The following is a 6000-nucleotide window of genomic DNA, read 5'->3' on the forward strand; positions in this document are numbered from 1 at the left end:
AAAAAATTATGTGCCAGGAGTTTGCAATTGGGTTCCTGAAGGAAAATAGAGTAATTCTTTAGTTCACTGAAATTAGGTCTCTACCACTAAGGGACTATATAAGTCAACAGTAATTAGGCCAACCAGCTCTTTGTATTATATCTCGCACTTATAACATTTAAAAAAAAAAAAAAAAAAAAAAAAAAAAACCATATTATGACTTATAGTATGATGGTGTTCATTTTTTATTTATATGAAGTTACAGTTGATATTTATTATTAAGGGTTAATTTTAATTAATAAATAATTTTTTTGTTTTCAACGGTAAAATCGCATGAATTCGACCTTTATAACCTCACTTAATTACATGGAAGTTACTTAATAACAATTTGGTTAATCCCATATGATCTGTCATATAACTCATTTCAAATATGATCCCACTTATAGTATCCTAATAAAACCCACATTATATTTCTCTCTTCAATGATAAAATCCATGTTTACTCCACTTAAAGGCATGGCCACACTGAAATATCTCACTAGAATATCTACTTTCTCCCTTTTTTTTGGTTTGTGTGCAAACTTATGATTTATGAGGAACAATCTTCTAATAGTAATTACTCTTATATTTCACTCATTTTATATTATTTTATATTACAATATAAGATATTATGATTCAAATGATGTAAAATGAATATGACAAAAGAGTATAGTTCGAAATTACTCTATTCACTAAAACTGAAAAGAAAAATTATACGAAGGTATACTTCCTTCGTTTTTCACTTGCAAGTTGCACCCAAACATCTTATTACACAATCCAATGCATTTATCGGATTGTATGTAATTTATTTACAATTAAAATTATAAAAAATTGATATTATGAAAATATGCAACGAGACAAATAAAAAAGATCTCACATAATAACTATACTATTTTCTCGCATAAGTTAATAACCTTAATATGTAAAATATCATAAAATGTGGTGTATAATAAGGACCGAAAACTCATTTATTGCTTCAAATCATCCATAACTTAAATAATATTTCATTAACTATTTATGGTGTTACTCCTCGTGACAAACTGAAGAAAATCAAACTTGATCTTATTTATTTATGGTAGATTTTAAAACAAGTTTGTTATAAAATTAACTTTATATATAGTGAATCCAAAGCTAAATTTCACCAATCTCATTCACATTTTACATTATTGTTGTAACTTGTATGATGTATTTCTTTAGCTTTGCTCATACAATCATTTTTACACACATAAAATCATTTTTAGACACAATTTTTTAAGATGATTTTGTAGCTCACAATTGGATGTATGTATGGCAATACTAATCATTCAAGACTTGCTTCAAGATTATCTGCAATCCTTGTTAGAAGAGGTAAACTATCATTGCTTCTATACTTATTCCATCAAATTTATCATATTTTTTTCAAAAGTTTTTATACCAGAAATAAATTCTACCGTATGTTTCATACAATGATCTTGTAATAGATTTATAAAAACAAGAAAACTAATGCAAGTGTTTTTTTTGTTTCAACTCTAGTTTTGACTAATGTTATTATTTGCAGATAGTTTTACTCTTAAGGCAACGATGTCACTTTTATTTCTCTTTATGTAGTGCTCTCACTATTTTGAGGGTAAATTAACCACATTCCTCTAACCCTCTCTCTAATTTGGAGGGGATACGTATATGAATTGTCCCATACTTTCACCCGGACCCTGTTTTCGAGCGGGATGTTGAGTTGATGGTAATCATGATATTTTTTGTTATCAAGACCATAGTTTTCAAAATTCCGATTCTAATCTACAATTCTACGATCTTACGATCCAAAAACATGTGACAGATCCGTATTGTAGGTAAGAGATTAATGTGGTAAAATCGTATGATCTTACTTACCTCAAGAATTTAGGGGGTAGAATCATAACACGATTCTACGATCCTACGATCCAATCCTACATGGATAATTTTAATCTTAAAATATTTTCATGTGATACAGATTTCACTTACGTATAAATATATAATTAAAATAATTACATAATTACCTTTATTAAATTCAAGTTTTTCTTTATTTGCAGTTTAGAAATGATTATTAAAATATTTTTTTTCAAAATATATATAATAGATGAAGTCAAATAAGTTTTTACTTACACCTCAAAACTGAAAAAGAGAACAAATATAATTGATAATTAATAATCCGAAGCACATTAATGCATATTTGTAGGATCATGATCCTACGATCCGATTCTATCAATTTCGAGCCTACTCCTTAACGATCCTAGGTAGAATCTCAATCCCAATAACGTTCATCAAGATTAAGGGAGTATTTATGAAGCAAAACGATGACGTGGTTGTTTTACTTTTAATTGTACAGGGCGTTATAAATCACATGTTTTGCGAAATAGCTGCTGAAACACAAACAGAGGTCATAGTAGAGCAAATTCAAAGCTATTGTAAAGATATGGAAGCACTCTTAATTCATGCAACAAATCATATGTGAGTAATTTCCTTACTATATTGCAACCCTTGTATATAATTCTATTCACTTGTACTTGATATTTAAACTCATTTTATAAGTTGAGCAAAAAATTATGTCCATGCAGCGAGTTTAATGATGTTGATTATTGTAAATTAGCCAAATATGCCCAAATCATGGAGGAGAGAAGCTTAAGGTATACTACTACTACTATTTTGCATTTATTCCAATTGGCCATAATATTCGCTTTTTAAGTCAAAATTGCCACTGAAAATATATATCACCCCAAAGTTGAATATTCATCTCTATTTTTGCTTTAATAGTTTTAACTTTAAAATATGTGTCGTCCTTCTCATAAGATATGTCGTTGTAAAAGATCACTTGTTCGTGCATATTTAAATTTGTATGTTTGTACCAAATTAAGGTGTTTCTACACGATTATCTTCATATATATATATATATATATATATATATATATAAACACTGATTAAATAATACCAAATTAAGTAAAAGTCTGTAATTAAAATAGTAGAAATAAACATAAAGTTTGTGGCTCCAATTTTTATATAAGTTTAGTATTTTGTTATAATAATTCATAGGCTTTTGTCTTAAATTATATATATTTCTCATATAAAAAACATTTGTATTTTAACTTTTTTCTATAATTATTTATTTTTATCAATTATTTAATTATAATTATGTTACTAGTATGCTAGTTTTTACATATAATCGTATCATATAGGATTGGTGCGGGGTACGTTGCACTTGCAAGTGCTCAACTCATGCGTGCTTGTCAAGATCGGAGCAAGGAGAGGTTAGTATTAACTATATTATACGTCAATTTTCAAACCGATCACAATAGTGAATGTTACTCTTACTTTAATCCTCTATCAGGATCCTCACAATTAACCCTGTTTATGAAACACAGGGAGTATACTTTTAGCGGTATTTGTTGGCAGTTTAATTTGACTCATTTTTATGTCGGGTAGGGTTGGTGTGGGCCGAGAGGGCATGTCCTTAATCTATTTAAGCCATTTTTTGTTTCTGCACCGAACCATTTTTATGTGAACCATGTTCGGCCTTTACCCACCCATTGTACAAGTCTAATCAGTAATCACGATGAATGTATTATTTATTAGCCATATTGATTGTTGGCATAAAATGATGATAATGAAAATAATTTATGGTGTAAATTTTCATATATATATATATATATATATATATATATATATATATATATATATATATATATATATATATATATATATATGTGTGTGTGTGTGTGTGTGTATATATATGGCAAATAATTAATTTGATTATTCTATATGGCAAATCATTGTGAGGATGCCACATGGAATTTTCCAATTCTTTTAATTAGTAGTATGATTAATAAAATAAAATCGACTTTATTTTATTGAGTAAAGATATTAATGATAGAAATAATGTATTGACAATCGACAAATATGCTATATCAAATTAGACATTAGACTAAATAGGAGGGAGTCATATGTAATAAGCCTCAAGCCTCACACTCATTAATCATTGTTCATGCGTTACTTTTACATTTGCAGCTTGTCTCGAGGATTAACGTGGGTAAAAACCGAATATTTCTACACAAAGGAGAAATTGGATGCATTTGCGCAGGTAAATGATTATCAATTCATCACATTCATACATGTTGATCTTGAGGTTTAAAAATAACTTTATGAAATTATTTATTTTATATATTTTGGCTAAAACTTCATTAGAAAAAATCTCTGTATTTTATTAGCATAAAATAATATAGATATTAGTATACTCCAATATTATAGAGTTGTATAAAATTTACCAGATTAACTTATATATAAAAATCAAATTAATTTTTATAATTACAGATACTCAAAAATCGAAATTAACCCAACTCAACCTATTACTTAAAATCCATCCAAAAACGTGAATGAAGCCAGCTATACTATACTAGGTTTGCTTATATCAATTTCACTGATAAAATAGAAATGGTGTTCGGTAAAATAGTTTATTGGACAATTATAACTTATTTTAAAATAGATTGTTGATTGATCAAATTGAAAAAAAATTAAATTTAAGAAGGAAAAATTACCTATAATAATCCAACTTTTTCCTTGTTTTCTTACAATAATCTCACATATTAATTAATCATGAATAATCTCAACTTTTTGGTAACTAATCAAGATTATTGTTACTCAATTGTTAACTTGTAATTATAGGCTAGTTCTTTTAAAAATAAAGGAAAATACAAATTATAAATAAAAATACTAAAAAATAAAATATATAAAAAAAAAACCACCACGTCTATGGCTTCATCACCATTGTTAGCCCATGTCTTCTGCCAACCCCATCACCACCGTCAAACCCTCCCCGACTGCCACCCTACATCACCACTGTCCACCACTCTCCACCCTTTCCCCACGACCCCACCCCTACCCGATTATCACCACTGAAATCCACACCATACCCGGTACACCTACCCCATCCCCCTACCTCAGCAAACCCCCATTCCCCAACTACATGACATCCTATTTCTTGCTCTTCTCTGCAGGCCCGGTTCTGAGCCCATTCCGGGTAGGCGACCGCCTAGGGCCCCCAAAAATAAGGGGCCTCAAATATTAAATAGTGGTATCAATAAAACAAAATATAATTGGAAGAGTTGGTAGAAGACTCATATGTTTTATAATGAGACTTGGGATCAAGTCTTACCAAAGACAAAAATTTTGTTTTTGGAAAATAAATTAGGTGGACCCCACTAATAAATCACACCCAGCCTTATTTTTGGTAATGCAAATCAATCACGGTTGGCCTCACTAATAAATCACACTCCAACTTTATTTTTGGTAAATGTAATGTTTGCCTTCTGAACTCTGCAATCACCAATGTTCACGCCTCACCTTCATCTTCTTCCCTCTAACATTTCCACTTCTCCATTAATTTCTCCATCTAACAAAACAATTTTTTTTTGATAAATCAACTTTTATTTAAGATGAATGAGAATTTTATTCATGTCTCCAATTTAATAACTGATTTCTTCATGAAATCATTTTTTAAAACATTTGAATTATTTTATAACTCCATTATTTGTTAAGATCTACAAATTACAATTTCTAGATCCCCAAAGTTGAATTATCAAAGAGAAAATTACATCAGATCTTCAATTAAAGGTATTTTATTTATTTAATTTTGATTTTAATTCTTTGTTGATGATTGACATTGTTACAATATATTATCTTGAACAATTTTTCTTCAAGTGGAAATTTTTTTTCTTTTGATTAAACGAAGGGCCTCATTTTGAAAAAATTCGCAAAAATAAATACGGCCTCAAAAATCTTTGCTCTGCCCCTGCCTCTCTGGCAGAATGGGATTATTCCATTGGGTCCATTGGTGTTGTTTTAAGTGGCTCGACTTGAAAGGTGGAAATGGTGGTGGGTTAAAGGTGGCTCAATATTATGAGGGTTAATTGGTGGTGAGTTGAAGGTGGTGAGGTTAGGGTTTGGAGCTGGGGGGTTGTACGCCTTTTAAGGAAATGGA

The sequence above is a fragment of the Amaranthus tricolor genome, chromosome 5, assembly GCF_026212465.1.
Source record: "Amaranthus tricolor cultivar Red isolate AtriRed21 chromosome 5, ASM2621246v1, whole genome shotgun sequence".
Taxonomy (NCBI): domain Eukaryota; kingdom Viridiplantae; phylum Streptophyta; class Magnoliopsida; order Caryophyllales; family Amaranthaceae; genus Amaranthus; species Amaranthus tricolor.